The 19,567-nt window shown below is 44.3% G+C and overlaps 1 pseudogene; it reads right to left on the bottom strand.

The window, feature by feature from the left end:
- Positions 1-15,893: 15,893 nt before the first annotated feature.
- On the bottom strand, positions 15,894-18,650 carry LOC141021821 (uncharacterized; annotated as a pseudogene).
- Positions 18,651-19,567: the final 917 nt, after the last annotated feature.

Raw genomic sequence — 19,567 nt, 5'->3', positions numbered from 1 at the left:
GATTTCAAATGCAGTGTTGATATCAGGCCTCTTTCCTCCTTTCTGTGGCTTCTTTCCATCAGCCATTTTCTTCAGATGAGGAATTTGAACAATTGAATTCTCTAAAGAAGTATGCAACCTTTCTTCGAGGAACGCTGCAAATGAGTTAAGTTGATGAGAACCTAGTGATTCAGCAGCGGACATGAGTACCTGTGAACAGAGTATAGTTGCAAGGAATTTGAAGAGGTCATATGCGTTCTTAGAAGATTTTTCAAAAAGAACAAGTTTGAGGAATTTGACCAGATGAGTCTTGAAGAATTTCACTAAGCGTTCTTTGTCTTAGGTTCCAGAGTTGTATAGATCGAAGATCCACACAATTGAGGAATCTTGAAGAAAAATTATTGCTTAGAGAAACGAATCAAGAACAAATGACATGTGAGGTGTTTAGTGTGTGAAGAATTTGAAGAATAAACACCTTTGAAGATTTTGTAGAAATCATTTGAATCAAGGAGGGTAGTAAAAGTAACTTTTAATTACCCTGAACGAAGAACACGACGAACTTTGAGGTAGAGATGAGAAGTTCGTCTGTGCAGATCTTCCACGCCCTAACTCGGGGGAGGAAGACGGCTACGGCGACGGCGGAGTGAAGATTTCCGCGGCCAGCGCGAGTACGGCGGCGACGAGGTCGAGGCAGTGAAGCTCTTCCTCACCGGCGACGATGAAGTAGCGGCGGCGCTAGGGTTTGAGAAGCTCGAGCTGCAGAGAGGTCGAGCGGAGTAAAGGAAGTGAGGAAGGGGAGAGGGGTATTTATAGCCACGGTGAAAAATTGTTCGCCCGAAGAAATTGGACGAACGTGCCCCTGACCCTTCTCATTCGCTTGACATGTGTCACCCCCGTACTGAGAAGTGTAGATCGTGTTAGATCATGGGTGAATAGATAAGTATTTCGTGGGATGCGGAATGGTTTGAGCGGCAAAGCCGAAAATTTGGATAAGATAAGTTAAAAGTTCCGTTCACAAATTCTTCAGCTGACAAGGACACAGTGAAGATTTTGAACGAGTTTCAAATAGAACGCACATGAAGGATTTGTGAATAGACTGGGTTGAGTATAACATAGAGGGGGAAGGGTCCGATCACATTCACTTAGCAGAAAAACCAACTTGAAGAATTAGCCATAAGTGAATGCTGTAGAGGACATAAACTCATATATATATATATATATATATATATATATATATATATATATGTATATATATATATATATAGCCAATGAAGAAAAACGACGGAGAAGGTGAAGACAATGCAAAGTTGAAGAACATGAACAACTGAGGAATTTCAAAAACTAAAAAAAAAACTCAAATTGAAGATTTTGAACTTTTGTGGTGGCGTGACCCACCGTATAAGAATGATGATTTCAGACACCGCGTACAATTGTCGTATGGCTCTGAGAATCAAATTCTTCATTAATTTCTTCACACTTAGAGTGTTATTCTTCATTGATTGAAGAAAAACGTTTCTTCATGTGTTGCACATCTTAGTCATCAATTTTGCATAAGTTTTTGGATGAGTGTCCTTTTCAAAGAACATTCGAAGATTCTAAGGTATTTAGCTCACACCGCAACTTGCTAAATCTCTTCTCATCCAAGGGCTTTGTGAAGGTATCGGCTAGCTGTTCTTCAGTCTTCACATGCTCAATAGAAATGTCGCCCTTCAACACATGATCGCGAAGAAAATGACGACGAATCTGAATGTGCTTTGTCTTCGAGTGCTGAACTGGGTTGTGAGCAATCTTGATGGCACTCTCATTGTCACATAAGAGAGGCACATTCTTCATGTTGACACCGTAGTCCTTGAGAGTTTGCTTCATCCACAGCAATTGAGCACAGCAAGAACGAGCAGCAATGTACTCAACTTCAGCAGTAGACAGTGATACACAGTTCTGTTTCCTCGAGGACCAACAGACCAAAGATCGTCCGAGGAAATGACATGTACCAGATGTTGACTTGCGGTCCACATGATCACCAGCATAGTCAGAGTCAGAATATCCAATGAGATCAAAAGCCGAGCCCTTGGGGTACCATAATCCAAGTGTTGGTGTGTGAGCTAGATATCGAAGAATATGTTTCACAGCCTTATGGTGTGATTCCTTCGGTGTAGCTTGAAATTGGGCACACATGCAAACACTAAGCATAATATCTGGCCTAGATGCACATAAATACAATAAAGAACCAATCATGGAGCGGTATACCTTTTGATCAAAGTCAATACCATTTTCATGAGTGCACAGATGGCCATTTGTGGGCATCAGAATTTTGACGCCTTTGCAATCTTGCATGCCGAATTTCCTCAGTACATCCTTGAGGTATTTCTCCTGAGATATGAATATGCCATTGCGCTGTTGACGAATTTGAAGACCTAAGAAGAATTTCAACTCTCCCATCATAGACATTTGATATTCTTCACTCATCATATAGGCAAATTCATCACTATAACGTTGGTCAGTACAGCCAAAGATAATATCATCAACATATATTTGGCACACAAACCATTCACCATCATAAGATTTAGTGAAAAGAGTAGGGTCGAGTGAACCGGGTTTGAAGCCTTTCTTCATGAGGAATTCCTTCAAAGTATCACACCATGCCCGAGGGGCCTGTTTGAGGCCATAGAGGGCCTTATTGAGTCTGAAGACTTTGTCAGGATGCTTTGGATCTTCAAAACCTAGGGGTTGAGCAACATATACTTCTTCCTCAAGCTTACCATTGAGGAATGCACTTTTCACATCCATTTGATATAAAGTGATATCATGATGGTTAGCATAAGCAAGTAATATGCGAATAGCTTCAAGTCTAGCAACATGTGCAAAAGTTTCATCGAAATCAATTCCTTCAACCTGTGTGTAGCCTTGAGCAACAAGCCCTGGCTTATTCCTCACCACAAGGCCATTTTCATCTTGCTTGTTGCAGTAGATCCACTTTGTGCCAATGATATTGTGCTTGCGAGGATCTGGACGTTTAACCAGTTCCCAGACGTTGTTGAGTTCGAATTGATGTAATTCTTCTTGCATGGCCTGAATCCACTCAGGCTCCAGAAATGCTTCATCTACCTTAGTGGGCTCTGTGATAGAGACAAAAGCATAGTGCCCACAAAAGTTAGATAAATGTGAAGCTTTTGAGCGTGTGAGAGGACCTGGGGCTTCAATGTCATCGATGATCTTTTCAACTTGCACGTCTTTTGCAACGAGAGGATGAGTAGGTTGTCGTCGACGAATTAGATCAGCATTTTCTTCAGCACCATTTTCTTCAGGTGCATTAGCTCGACGTTCACATTCTGGAATGAATTCTTCAACAGATTCTTCGGTAGGAATGACATCCTCAGTAGCCTTGAACTTGATAGCTTCCTCAGGTGTTGGTTCATCTATCACAGAGGGTAGGTGCTCTCTTTGCGAGCCATTAGTTTCATCGAACGGCACATCTACAGTTTCAACAACCTTGTGAAGAATGTTGTTGAAGACTCTGTAGGTGTGCGAGTCCTTTCCGTAACCAAGCATAAAACCTTCATGTGCTTTCGGTGCAAATTTAGCATTGTGATGAGGATCTCTAATCCAACATTTAGCACCAAAGACTTTGAAATAACTCACATTGGGTTTCTTGTTAGTGAGGAGTTCATAGGCAGTCTTCTTGAAGAATTTGTGAAGATATACCCTGTTGATTATGTGGCACGCAGTATAAATTGCCTCAATCCAGAAGTGCCGAGGCGACTTGTACTCATCAAGCATAGTGCGAGCCATCTCAACAAGAGTTCTGTTCTTGCGCTCCACGACGCCATTCTGCTGAGGAGTATAAGGAGCAGATAACTCATGAGTAATACCAAGTTCATCAAGATAGTCATCAAGACCAGAATTCTTGAACTCAGTTCCATTGTCAATTCTGATGCGCTTGATCTTCACACCAAAGTTGGTTTAAGCCCTCGAGGAAAATCGTTTGAAGACTTCCTGCACTTCATGTTTGTAAGTAACAATGTGTACCCATGTGTATCTAGAGTAATCATCAACAATAACAAAGCCACAGAGAGATGCGTTATTTGTGACTGCTGAGTAATGGTTAGGACTGAAGAGATCCATATGAAGCAATTCAAATGGTCGAGTAGTGGTCATGATAGTCTTAGCTGGATGCTTAGCCTTGGTCATCTTTCCAGCTTCACAAGCTCCACACAAGTGATCCTTGAGGAATTTGACATTCTCAATGCCAATGACATGCTTCTTCTTACCAAGCGTGTGCAAATTCCTCATGCCTGCATGACCAAGTCGTCGATGCCATGGCCAGCCTTCTGAAGCTTTTGCAAGTAGGCACACGGCTGGTTGCGGTCCTGTAGAGAAATCAACAATATACAAGTCTCCTCTCCTAAATCCTTTGAAGACTTTGGAATTGTCAGCTTCCATAACCACAACACAACGATACTTGCCAAAGACAACAACCATGTCAAGATCACAAAGCATTGAGATAGACATGAGGTTGTATCCTAAGGACTCCACAAGCATGACTTTGTCCATGTGTCGATCCTTTGTGATCGCAACCTTACCTAGACCCAATACCTGACTTTTGCCTTTGTCAGCGAAGATGATATGCTTCAGATGCGATGGTGATAAGGGAGCATCCATCAATAGATTCTTGTCACTAGTCATGTGATTTGTACATCCACCAACGAGGACCCACTCAGTGGCTTTGGGTTGATCATCCTGCAGATGAATTAGTGCAGCTTACGAACTTCATATACTTCATCAGTGAAGAATATGACATCACAATTCATCAGACCAATTTCATCAAGCAATGCAGCAGTTAAAACAGTATGAGGATGTGAGAAATGAAAGTTCATTTCTTCATGATTAGCCTGTGTCCTTTCTGGCACTTTTCAGGTCTCCAGCAAATTCTTCAGACGTTAAAGTACGTCAGGAGACCTGACCCTGCATAAAAGATTAGTTCTTCTTCTTCACCACCCACATCTGAAGGGGTGGCAAAGATTTCATCACTCTGCGAGCTCCATACGAGAAAGGTGGCATAGAAGCCAATCCATTTCATTTCACATAAGAGGAGTTAGGGTAATGTAACACCCACGATACGGCTATATCTCCCACGTGTCGATGCACGACTTAGAGGCATAACCGCATTGTGGTTTTGTCGCAAGAAGGGTCATCTTCACACAATCCCATGTAATGAACAAGAATTGGATAAAGAGTTGGCTTACGATCGCCACTTCACACAATACATAAATAAAATTCATACATCATTCAGAGTACACACATAGAATGACTACGGTCAAAACCAAATACAAAGAAGACAACCCCAAATGCTAGATCCCCGATCTTCCCAACTGGGCCCCACTACTGATCAACAGGAAACGAAACATATTAACGACCAAGGTCCTCGTCGAACTCCCTCTTGAGCTCAGTTGTATCACCTTCACTCGTATCCTCGGCACCTGCAACTGTTTTGGTAGAATCTGTTAGTCACGAGGACTCAGCAATATCACACCCGCGAGATCAAGACTATTTAAGCTTAAGGGTATGAGAAGGTAGTGAGGTGGAGCTGCAGCAAGCACTAAGCATATATGGTGGCTAACATGCGCAAATAAGAGCGAGAAGAGAAACAATGGAACGGTCGTCAACTAGTAATGATCAAGAAGTGATCCTGAGCTCCTACTTACGTCAATCATAACCCAAAACCGTGTTCACTTCCCGGACTTCGCTGAAAAGAGACCATCACGGCTACACACACGGTTGATGCGTTTTAGTTAAGTCGAGTGTCAAGTTCTCTACAACCGGACATTAACAAATTCCTATCTGCCACATAACCGCGACACGGCTTTCGAAAGATAATACCCTGCAGGGGTGTCCCAACTTAGCCCATTATAAGCTCTCACGGTCAACGAAGGATAAACCTTCTCCCGGGAAGACCCGATCAGTCTCGGAATCCCGGTTTACAAGACATTTCGACAATGGTAAAACAAGACCAGCAAAGCCGCCCGATGTGCCGACAAATCCAGATAGGAGCTGCACATATCTCGTTCTCAGGGCAACACCGGATGAGACTAGCTACGAGTAAAACCAGCCCTCAAGTTTCCCCAAGGTGGCCCTGCAGGCAGCTCAGTTCGGATCAACACTCGAAGGAGCACTGGCCCGGGGGGTCTAAAATAAAGATGACCCTTGAGTCTGCAAAACCCAAGGGAAAAGGGGATAGGTGGTAGCAAATGGTAAAACCAAGGTTGGGCCCTGCTGGAGGAGTTTTATTAAAAGCGAACTGTCAAGGGGGTCCCATAAATCACCCAACCGCGTAAGGAACGAAAAATCAAGGAACATAACACCGGTATGACAGAAACTAGGGCGGCAAGAGTGGAACAAAACACTAGGCATAAGGCCGAGCCTTCCACCCTTTACCAAGTATATAGATGCATTAATTAAATAAGAGATATTGTGATATCCCAACATAAACATAATACAACATGGAGCAATCTTCATCTTCTCCTGCAACTAGCAACGCTATAAGAGGGGCTGAGCAAAAGCGGTAACATAGCCAAACAATGGTTTGCTAGGAAGGGTGACAAAGGTTAGAGGTGGTTTCATGGCAATTTGGGAGGCATGATATAGCAAGTGGTAGGTAGTGCAGCATAGCAATAGAGCGAACAACTAGCAAGCAAAGATAGAAGTGATTTCGAGGGTATGGTCATCTTGCCAGAAATCCCGCTAGGAAGAAGAACGAGTCCATGAAGAAAACAAACGGATGTAGTCAAACGAATCCTCACAACTCTAGAACGAAACCGAAGGTAACGAGAGAAACAACCCGGAAAGAAACAAACAACATAGTAAACAACCATCACATAAACATGGCATGATACACAATCAAGTATGATGCATGTCCGGTTTAATGAGGATGGCATCGCAATATGGCAAAGTGCACAAACAAAACTACAAGTTAAGTGGAGCTCAATATGCAACGAGTTGCATATTGGCGAAACACCACATCAATTATTTAGTTCTCTCTCGTTTATGTACCCAACAATATTAAATGTTATGAAACATGGCAAGGGGTGAAGCATATGAAAACTACCTATCTAGGCAAGTTTAAATGAGGCCGGAAATAACAAACAACAATTCCGGAAAATCCCCATGTGCATATTTTTAGATTTGGTACTGTTCTGCCATAAACACAATTTTAATGTTGTTAAACAGCAAAATAAAGTACACCATGTTAAACTAGGCATTTTTCTACCCCATTTACATATAAAGTTTATTAAATTCCGAGTTACGGTTAATTAGTTATGAAATAAATCATTTTAACATGGCATTTAAGCAAATTTAAACAAACAGCATTTTTAAACATTTTAACATGGGATGAAAGTGGCATATTATGAAACTAGATGAAATTCTAAGCACTTTTCATATATAAATTATTTACATAAGATGCACGATTGTGGAGTTATTAAATGCATGAAGTCTAGGGGTTTTTCTGTAAATCAGTCGTTCACTGGATAATGCTAAAATCGCTGAAACAGGAAAAAAACGTAACGGGCTGAAACTACACAGAACATGGGCTAAACAGAGGAGGGGCTGTGGGCGCTCACCCATGGTCTAAGCCCAAGATGGTGAGGAGGGAGAGGCTGAGGCTGGCTGGCTTTGGCTGGGCCTGGCGCTGGCTGCGGGCCACGGAGGCACATCGAGGCGAGGCAGGGCGCGGTCAATGCTCGGGACGAGCGAGCCGCTATTGCTCTCGTCTCTGAAGAACAGAAACAGCAGCAGGGGAGGCCGGCGATGAGGGCTTGGGGAGGTCGATCCGGACCGGATCCGGTCGCCTCCGAGGCTTGGGCCCGCCGGAGTTTCGAGCTGGAGGCGGCGGACGGCATCCATGGCCATGACAGCTCCCCTGGCGGTGGTGGAGATGCTCGGGACCCTTCTAGTCCAGATCGAGCAAGGAAGGGCTCGGGTTGCATCCATGGCGATGCAGCACGAGGACGGCGGCGTCGAAGCCCTGTCCATAGCAGCAGAGAGGGAGCAGAGAGATTAGGGAGCTGGAGAAGGACGGAGGAAAAGGAGAAGGGCGATGGGGGCTGGCCTTGTCACGGTGGTCTCCATGGCTGACAGCTCTCCGGCGAGTTGAGCGGGGTCGAGGGCGACGAGGTCGAGGTCCGGAGCAGGGCGCCGGGGTGCGCTGCTGATGGCCAGCGCGGAGGAGCATGGCCTGCGCGACGGGGCTGCTGGCTCGTGGGGATCGAGCAAAGGAGGCATGTCCTCGGGCTCGAGGCAGAGCACGACATGGAGGAGCTCCGGGGCTCGGGCGAGGAGTGGATCGAGGGGCCTGGGGTTGGTTCGATGCTGAAAATGAGGGAGGCAGTCGGTGCGATCTGGTTGGGTGTAATGCATCGTGGGGCATCCCAAGGTGGATGCGGGAGAGTAGCGGCGACGGGTGAGGGAACGATGGGACAACTCTCCCTAGGTTTTAGGGTTAGTCTTTAAATAACAAGTGAATTTTGAATAGGGGTATTTGGTCCCTCCGATCTTAATCGGATGGCCTGAAAAAAAATAGGGTAGGAGAGTCCAACAAGAAACCGATGATGATTTAGGGATGTTAGGGGATGATCCGGATCCATCAGTAACAACAACCCGGGTCGGGTTCGGGACAATTTTCGGACGCGCGCGAGGGGTGGTCTGAGAGGGATCGACAAAGACAAAGTGTGTGACAAAAGGCCCCGGAGAAGACAAGAGAGAAAACGAGGAGCAATGTTGCAAGTGTGGTTGGTCTCGAAACGGTCAACGAAAGCAAGGGGGGACGCGGCAACTATGAGCGGGTGCAAGTTTTTAAAAACAATGACAACAACGAGTGCCGATGCAATGCGGATGATGCCATGATGAGATGCAACAAACAAATAAAAAACACAACTGACTTGTAAAACAAGGAAGGCATCTGGAGCGTCGGTCTCGGGGCGTTACAAAACTCCACCACTACGAGAGGATCTCGTCCCGAGATCTAGGATGGCACCGGAGAAAAACGGAAGAGGAAGAGGTAAAACAAAGTTGCTTCTTTGACAAACTAGTGAAACCAAAGAACCTTGAGAGGTTTAAAACTTGAAAGAAGAATACGACAGAGTTGAACAAAATTGAGAAGACTCCGGTAGAAAAGCGAAACAAGGAACACCATGTGAACTTTGGAGTTTGCGAAGCTATGAATGACGAGAACAATGGACGAGAAGTACATGCAAGCACTCCGGTTGAAACGAGATGTACAAGGAACGATAATGATCAATTACGATAATGCTCTGGTTGGAAAATGGGAGGGGTAGAATATGAACTTGGCAAAATGAAAGCACTTGGATGAGACTCCGGTTAAAACTAGATAGAGAAGGAATAAGATTGATATAATTTGAGCAGCACTCCGACTGTAAATGGAAGGAATTGAACATGAACTTTACAAGATGAGAGGATACTTAATGAAATCAACAGCACACTGCCTCCGGAACTAATGAAAGAATGGCACAAGGGGTAAGAAAGATTTCAAACAGGCCTCCGGTTGAGGAAGGAGAAAAAACTTGATAAGATGAGAGAACTCGAATGAAAACACGACACTCCGGCTAAACGGATAAGAAAGGAAAAATTACATGATCTTGACAAAACAAGATGATTGGTCGAAGAGAGCAACATCACAATGCCTCCGGGACGAACGAATAGAAGATAGATCATCGGAATAAGAGAACAGAGAAGGAAATGATAACTTCTACCACAATTGAATTTGGGAAGCATCCTTCCAAGAAGGTTAGAACGGAGTTGTTGGAAAACCAACAACGAAAAGAATAACTTGTAGTGGGCTTATGGAAAACTTCTCAAAATTATGAGGTGAAATTTTTGCCACTAACGAAAACAATTGCTTGCTTGAGATCAACGAAGAGATGAAATCTTCTCTCGCCGAGAGGATAGGAGAAAACTTGGATCATTGTTAGATACCACAATTAGCAACATTCCTTAGGGAAGGCTTTAGGTGAAACATGACACAAGATAAATCCAACGAAGAGATTGGTGGATTTAAAAATATCTCATTCTTGACAACATGTAAATCATCAAACGCGAACTCAAATTGTCAAGAATGACATAACACCACCTCAAATGATAAGGTAGAACGAATTGCACTTTAGAATGCATGATGAAGAATGCTTGGACTCCACAAAACAAAACATGTGTTGAGGACCATGTTTATTTCACAGTATAGTTAGGCGAATCATAACTTCGAGAGAAATCTTGAAGAACACTTGAAGAATGAAAGGAATCATTGACGAAGCACCATGTAGAGCCTCCATGAAGAACTCCGGTGATAAAAGAATGATCAAACGAAAGGGAAAGTTGAAAAGAACTCCGGGAGAAGCCTTGCAATGACTAGATGAAGCTTTGAAATGATATAATCGATAAAACTTGGAACTCCGGAAAGAAAAATGAACAAATGAGATCAAGAATTTTGATGAATCTCCGGAATAAGGAATTAATCACTTGGAGGAAACAAGAATAAGAATTACATTACGCGTACCCTTCACCAATTTAGATTGATGACAAGCAACGGATTTGGCATACTACTTATTCTCGTAGAAAGGATTAAGATAGATATATCGCAAACTTCAGAAAAGTCTTCAACGAACCACCGGTAGGATTGAAACAACGAATAAATTTATATGATAACCAAGGAAGAGAACTCTTGAACGAACCACCGTAAGAATTGAAAACGAACGAAGATACTTGGGGAACTTTAGATGCAAGAGAATGAAGAGATCACGAGCTGACTAGGGAATACTTGAGCGATGCACCGGTAAGATTTGGAGAACGAGAGCTGAAAGCTGGAATGAGTAATTCTGAGATGATGAGTTCCAGAGAATCAAACTGAAAAGACTCCTGAATTGCTCCGGATGGGTGAAAAGAATTCTCACAATCGAAAACAATTATGAGAGGATGGCATCAAGCTATAACCATGAATCTTGAAGAGAATGGAGCAAGATTTAAGAGAAACTCTTCTTCAGTCTTCAAATGTTGAGAATGATGACGAGAAACACCACCATGAATTGTTGAGATACTCCGGGATGAAAATTAGAAAGGTTGAACCAACAATGAAAAGAATTTGAAAGATCTTGGAGAAAGACATTTGACTGAAGATAATTCATTCTTATGTCAAACTTTGAAAAGAATTATAGAAGCTCCGGGAAAATTAGAAGAGTCAGGTAAGATCCTGGGAAAAGACCTATGGGTTAGGGCCCACTCAAAAGAAACACCATTGAACAATTTAAAAAAAGATTGCGCTGGTTGAATTAAATGGCTTGAATGAGATAACAACCTCGAAATAGCTTGAACGGATCTTGAATGAAAACACGAATCTCCTGAGATATCTTCAACACTGCGGAACACATGAATGGCGAGAAGTGGATGATTAAGAGGTACACCGGCATGAGAAAGCATTTGAAACAAGGAAAGGAATGTGACCAACATTGAAGGCTTGAATTTAGTCTACCGGAGAAGAAAAAGAATGAAGAACGATAAACTTGAAGAACATCTTCATGAGAACCACCGGGTAAGAACATTGATTGAAAAGAATGAAGGGACTTCACATGAATAAAATGGATACTTGATTAAGAAATCAGAGTCCTTGAAGAAAAGGGTGGGAGGGCAGGAAAAACAAAGACAACTTTGGACGGATGAAGCAAACACCATTGCAAAGAACTGAGAATTGATCTCGCGAATGTTGAAAATGCTCGGATCCACTTGAAGAGAAACACGCCGGTTGGAAAGAATTGGGATGACAATCTCGATGATCGAAAGGATTAGTATTCACATAGCAATATGAGAACACCGTTTAGGAAAGGTATGGAATCAACACTTGTCATTGAAGCAACTCGAATACCACAAAACATAACAAAAAACAAAGGATTTGGCTTGCAAAATAAGCCGAAACAAACATATGATAGAGATTTCGTCCGAAGTTTTCGTGGTGGGGCCCACACGGGTTCGATCGTACAGCACCATCATGTACAAGGCAGTGCACATGACATACGAAGCGTCCCCGAGTCGGCATAGCCAAGGACTCTTTAAGACACTACGAGACCACTGTAAAACCAACCGTGGAAAGGTGGACCACTAGACGTCGAACCCCAATCTCATATCATGCATCTGTCGGAAAGATATCCTAGGAGCTACTTGAATTCCCACTTATAAACTCCCGAAACTTTCTGGTTATGCAATCTAGTGTTGGGGATACAAGGGACACAATATATCTCACCCAAACTAACAATACCTAGATCCAGCTGTATCCATCCGTCAACACATAACCAAGAAAACTCCAGAAATCGTGTACCTCAACCTTCGAAAAGCATCGGTTATACGAGTTATGGCAATACTCCCGAACTCCCGCCCCAGTACTGGGTGGCGTCGAGGTGATCTCACCAACAACTGCATAAAAGAGATTTTCGATGTCGGCGAAACTCAGGTATTCTAGAACTGCAATGATAAAATTGTGACGACAACACCTCGGAGCTCAACTCCCCGGGACACTGCCACAAGCCCTAAATGTCAGGAGGCACCAAGAACAATGTTCTGGCACAAAACCATCGGAACGATTCGAAGATACCCGCGTAATCCTAAAAAAAAATTTAGTGAAATTTGAGGAGAGGAAAGTCAAAACTTCTACGTCAGGAGGCCTCACCAGAGTGACGAAGGGATTGAGGAGTAAACAGAATCCTACTCTCCGATATATATAATCCTAAGACTCAAAACATTTTTGTTCTAGACTCAACAACGCCAGCGATTCGATCAAGCAGGGGGCTCCTAAGTCGGGGATGGCTCTGATTACCAACTTGTAACACCCACGATGCGGCTATATCTCCCACGTGTCGAGGCACGACTTAGAGGCATAATCGCATTGGGGTTTTGTCGCAAGAAGGGTCATCTTCACACAATCCCATGTAATGAACAAGAATGGGATAAAGAGTTGGCTTACAATCGCCACTTCACACAATACATAAATAAAATTCATACATCATTCAGAGTACACACATAGACCGACTACGGTCAAAACCAAATACAAAGAAGACAACCCCAAATGCTAGATCCCCGATCGTCCCAACTGGGCTCCACTACTGATCAACAGGAAACGAAACATAGTAACGACCAAGGTCCTCGTCGAACTCCCTCTTGAGCTCGGTTGCATCACCTACACTGGTATCCTCGGCACCTGCAATTGTTTTGGTAGAATCTGTTAGTCACGAGGACTCAGCAATCTCACACCCGCGAGATCAAGACTATTTAACCTTAAGGGTAGGAGAAGGTAGTGAGGTGGAGCTGCAGCAAGCACTAAGCATATATGGTGGCTAACGTGCGCAAATAAGAGCGAGAAGAGAAACAACGGAACGGTCGTCAACTAGTAATGATCAAGAAGTGATCCTGAATTCCTACTTACGTCAATCATAACCCAAAACCGTGTTTACTTCCCGGACTCCGCCGAAAAGAGACCATCACGGCTACACACACGGTTGATGCATTTTAGTTAAGTCGAGTGTCAAGTTCTCTATAACCGGACATTAACAAATTCCCATCTGCCACATAACTGCGGGCACGGCTTTCCAAAGATAATACCCTGCAGGGGTGTCCCAACTTAGCCCATTATAAGCTCTCACGGTCAACGAAGGATAAACCTTCTCCCGGGAAGACCCGATCAGTCTCGGAATCCCGGTTTACAAGACATTTCGACAATGGTAAAACAAGACCAGCAAAGCCGCCCGATGTGCCGACAAATCCTGATAGGACCTGCACATATCTCGTTCTCAGGGCAACACCGGATGAGACTAGCTACGAGTAAAACCAGCCCTCAAGTTTCCCCAAGGTGGCCCCGCAAGCAGCTCAGTTCGGACCAACACTCGAAGGAGCACTGGCCCGGGGGGTCTAAAATAAAGATGACCCTTGAGTCTACAGAACCCAAGGGAAAAGGGGATAGGTGGTAGCAAATGGTAAAACCAAGTTTGGGCCTTGCTGGAGGAGTTTTATTCAAAGCGAACTGTCAAGGGGTCCCATAAATCACCCAACCGCGTAAGGAACGAAAAATCAGGGAACATAACACTGGTATGACGGAAACTAGGGCGGCAAGAGTGGAACAAAACACCAGCCATAAAGCCGAGCCTTCCACCCTTTACCAAGTATATAGATGCATTAATTAAATAAGAGATATTGTGATATCCCAACATAAACATAATACAACATGGAGCAGTCTTCATCTTCTCCTGCAACTAGCAACGCTATAAGAGGGGCTGAGCAAAAGCGGTAACATAGCCAAACAATGGTTTGCTACGAAGGGTGACAAAGGTTAGAGGTGGTTTCATGGCAATTTGGGAGGCATGATATAGCAAGTGGTAGGTAGCGCAGCATAGCAATAGAGCGAACAACTAGCAAGCAAAGATAGAATTGATTTTGAGGGTATGGTCATCTTGCCTGAAATCCCGCTAGGAAGAAGAACGAGTCCATGAAGAAGACAAACGGATGTAGTCGAACGAATCCTCACAACTCGGGAACGAAACTGAAGGTAACGAGAGAAACAACCCGGAAAGAAACAAACAACATAGTAAACAACCATCACATAAACATGGCACGATGCACAATCAAGTATGATGCATGTCCGGTTTAATGAGCATGGCATGGAAATATGGCAAAGTGCACAAACAAAACTACAAGTTAAGTGGAGCTCAATATGCAACGAGCTGCATATTGGCGAAACACCACATCAATTATTTAGGTCTCTCTCGTTTATGTACCCAACAATATTAAATGTTATTAAACATGGCAAGGGGTGAAGCATATGAAAACTACCTATCTAGGCAAGTTTAAATGAGGCCGGAAATAACAAACAACAATTTCGGAAAATCCCCATGTGCATATTTTTAGATTTGGTACTGTTCTTCCATAAATACAATTTTAATGTTGTTAAACAGCAAAATAAAGTGCACCATGTTAAACTAGGCATTTTTCTACCCCATTGACATATAAAGTTTATTAAATTCTGAGTTACGGTTAATTAGTTATGAAATAAATCATTTTAACATGGCATTTAAGCAAATTTAAACAAACAACATTTTTAAACATTTTAACATGGGATGAAAGTGGCATATTATGAAACTAGATGAAATTCTAAGCACTTTTCATATATAAATTATTTACATAAGATGCACGATTGTGGAGTTATGAAATGCATGAAGTCTATGGGTTTTTCTGTAAATCAGTCGTTCACTGGATAATGCTAAAATCGCTGAAACAGGAAAAAAACGTAACGGGCTGAAACTACACAGAACATGGGCTAAACAGAGGAGGGGCTGTGGGCGCTCACCCATGGGCCAAGCCCAAGATGGTGAGGAGGGAGAGGCTGAGGCTGGCTGGCTTCGGCTGGGCCTGGCGCTGGCTGCGGGCCACGGAGGCACATCGAGGCGAGGCAGGGCGCGGTCAACGCTCGGGACGAGCGAGCCGCTACTGCTCTCGTCTCTGAAGAACAGAAATAGCAGTAGGGGAGGCCAGCGATGAGGGCTTGGGGAGGTCGATCCGGACCGGATCCGGTCGCCTCCGAGGCTTGGGCCTGCCAGAGTTTCGAGCTGGAGGCGGCGGACGGCATCCATGGCCATGACAGCTCCCCTGGCGGTGGAGGAGATGCTCGGGACCCTCCTGGTCCAGATCGAGCAAGGAAGGGCTCGGGTTGCATCCATGGCGATGCAGCACAAGGACGGTGGCGTCGAAGCCCTGTCCATAGCAGCAGAGAGGGAGCAGAGAGATTAGGGAGGTGGAGAAGGACGGAGGAAAAGGAGAAGGGCGACGGGGGCTGGCCTTGTCGCGGTGGTCTCCATGGCTGACGGCTCTCCAGCGAGTCAAGCGGGGTCGAGGGCGACGAGGTCGAGGTCCGGAGCAGGGTGCCGGGGTGCGCTGCTGATGGCCAGCGCGGAGGAGCATGGCCGGCGCGACGGGGCTGCTGGCTGGTGGGGATCGAGCAAAGGAGGCATGTCCTCGGGCTCGAGGCGGAGCACGACATGGAGGAGCTCCGGGGCTCGGGCGAGGAGTGGATCGAGGGGCCTGGGGTTGGTTCGATGCTGAAAACGAGGGAGGCGGTCGGTGCGATCTGGTTGGGTGGAATGGATCATGGGGGATCCCAAGGTGGATGCGGGAGAGTGGCGGCGGCGGGTGAGAGAACGATGGGACAACTCTCCCTAGGTTTCAGGGTTAGTCTTTAAATAACAAGTGAATTTTGAATAGGGGTATTTGGTCCCTCCGATCTTAATCGGATGGCCTGAAAAAAATAGGGTAGGAGAGTCCAATGAGAAACCGATGATGATTTAGGGATGTTAGGGGATGATCCGGACCCATCGGTAACAACAACCCGGGTCGGGTTCGGGACAATTTTCGGACGCGCGTGAGGGGTGGTCTGAGAGGGGTCGACAAAGACAAAGTGTCTGACAAAAGGCCCCGGAGAAGACAAGAGAGAAAACGAGGAGCAACGTTGCAAGTGTGGTTGGTCTCGAAACGGTCAACAAAGCAAGGGGGGCGCGGCAACTATGAGCGGGTGCAAGTTTTTAAAAACAATGACGGCAACGAGTGCCGGGAATGCGGATGATTCCATGATGAGATGCAACAAACAAATAAAAAACACACCTGACTCGCAAAACAAGGAAGGCATCTGGAGCGTCGGTCTCGGGGCGTTACAGGTAAGCATATGAATAAGCAGAGAAATTCTTCGAGGACTTATGAACATAATGATTAGAAGAATAATGTTCATATTCATAGCCCTTAGCTCTTCCCTGCGAAACAGAGTTGTTAGCACGATGATGTTCATATGAGTACTTTGATCCTTTTGAGGAATATGATCCACGTGAGGAATTCGGTCTGTATGAGGACTTGGATCCATATGAAGAATTTGGTCCATATGAAGAATTTGATCTGGGGTTCCTATTCTTCACAGGTGGTGTCATGAGGATATTCACCTGAAGACTTTCAAGGCACCTTTTGGGAACCCAGATTTTCTTCATAGGATAACCGTTCCTGCAGTTAGTGCCAACATATCTAGCAAATACTTCACCATTCTGATTTTTAAACAGTTTATAGTTGGAGTCAAATGACTCATCAGAAGAATGAGAAGATTCACATGTAAAGCCAGATAAATTAGATGGATCAACTGGAGGTCCCTTTGCAACAACCCATGAGGTTTTGGGGTACTGCTCAGGCTTCCAATATGTACCATCAGCATTGAGTTTCCTCTCAAAGGCAATACCCTCTTTCCTAGGGTTCCTGTTGAGGATCTGCTTTTTAAGCACATCACAAAGAGTCTGATGCCCTTTGAGGCTTTTGTACATGCATGTCATGTACAATTCCTTCAGCCCTGCATCGTCAGTGATACTAGCAATGTCCTTAGATGAGGAATTAGTGATAGCAGAGACAGTTGAAGAAATTGTAGCATTAGAAGCATTTGATCATTCGGGTGAAGAATTAGCAGATTCACGTTCAATGCATTTCAAACATGTAGGAACAAATTCTTCCTGAGCAGCGCTGATTTGTTGAGCAAGTAATGAATCGCGCTCCTTCTGAAGATCTTCATAACTCATTCTTAGCTTCACAAGATCTTGCTTTCTTTGAAGAAATTCATAAGAAAGCTTCTCATGATCAGATAAAAGAGTGTTATGATGACCTTGAAGGTTGTCAAACCTGGTCTGAAGTCTCTGAAGATTTTTAGTCAAGGTTTTAGTGCGATCCATTTCTTCACCCAACATATCATCACTTTTTTCTAGCATCTTTCGAACCTTTTCAAAAGCCCTTTGTTGTTTCACAACAATCTTAGCAAGTTTAGAGTAGCTGGGCTTGAGGTTTTCCTCAGATTCATTCTCACTAGATTCAGAGGAGGTATATTTGAGTACCTTGGAACCCTTTGCCATGAAGCAATAGGTGGGAGCGTAGTCATCATTGCCTTCATCAGCCTTGTTGGTGAAGCCATTTTCTTCAGAGTTGAAGATAGGCTTGCTGATGAATGCAGTAGCGAGCGCTAGACTCGCTACTCCAGACTCGGACTCCTCAGATGCCTCCTCTTCCTCATGTTCCTCAGATTCAGCTTCAGAGTCCATTTCCTTGCCAATGAATGCCTGAGCCTTCTTGGAGCTGCTCTTCTTGTGAGATGAAGACTTTGAGGATTTTGATGATGAAGATTTTGAGGATTTATTCTTTTTCTTTGCATCATCAGAACTCTAATCCTTGTAATTCTTCTTTGATTCCTTTTCCCACTGATGACAATCTTGAATGTAGTGTCCAGGTTTCTTGCATTTGTGACAGAGCCTCTTCTTGTAGTCACTGGATGAGGAATCATTGCTCCTTGAGGATCTTCCGAAGCGACCACGTCTTGAGAACTTTTGAAATTTGTTCACGAGCAGTGCTAGTTCCTGGCTCAGTTCTTCAGGATCACCAAGGCTGCTGCCAGAGTCTTCATCTTCAGACTCAGAAACTGCCTTGGCCTTCAGTGCACGTGATCTGCCATAGCTCAAACCATAGAGGTCTCTCTTTTCAGCAAGCTGGAACTCATGAGTATTTAGCCTGTCGAGGATATCAGCGGGATCAAGTGACTTGTAATTAGCACGTTCTTGTATCATCAATGCCAGAGTATCAAATGAGGAATCAAGCGATCTCAACAATTTCTTCACCACCTCATGGTCGGTGATGTCAGTGGCACCAAGCACTTGAAGCTCATTTGAGATGTCAGTGAGGCGATCGAAGGTTTGTTGAACATTTTCATTGTCGAGTCTTTTGAAGCGGTTGAAGAGATTGCGAAGAACATCAACTCGAGAGTCACGCTGAGTTGAGACTCCTTCGTTCACTTTGGACAGCCTATCCCAGATAAGCTTAGCAGTTTCCAAAGCACTCACTCTTCCATACTGTCCTTTGCTCAGATGGCCACATATGATATTCTTCACTTGAGAATCGAGTTGCTTGAATCTCTTCACATCGGTAGCGTTCAGTGAGGGTGAGACAGAGGGAACACCATTTTCCACAACATACCAAAGATCGTTATCAATTGCCTCAAGATGCATTCGCATCTTATTCTTCCAGTAGGGGTAGTCCGTCCCATCGAAGGTAGGACACCCAGCAGAGACCTTGATCATACCCGCGGTCGACATAACTAAAACTCCAGGCAGTTAAACCAAAATCACACAGAACAAGGGAGTACCTTGCTCTGATACCAATTGAAAATGCGTTATATCGACTAGAGGGGGGGTGAATAGGCGATTTTTATGATTTCTTCACTGAGGAATTTGCCAGTGAGGAAATTCCTTAGCGAAGAACTACTTGCAGCGGAATAAGTACTCAAAAGTATGCATAGCAGAACACAAGCATGGTCATCATGATGAAATGAAGACAAGCACAGAGTACAGAAAGCGTAAACACAGGATAACACAGGATGAAGACAAACAGACTGAAGCAATTGAACTGAGGAAATTGAGAAAGTCTTCAGTCAAAGTCTTCAAACACAGATATGAATAAGTGCACAACACAGTTATGAGGAAATGAA

This window comes from Aegilops tauschii, chromosome 4, assembly GCF_002575655.3.
Source record: "Aegilops tauschii subsp. strangulata cultivar AL8/78 chromosome 4, Aet v6.0, whole genome shotgun sequence".
Taxonomy (NCBI): Eukaryota; Viridiplantae; Streptophyta; class Magnoliopsida; order Poales; family Poaceae; genus Aegilops; species Aegilops tauschii.
This window is presented reverse-complemented; position numbering and strand designations above follow the sequence as displayed.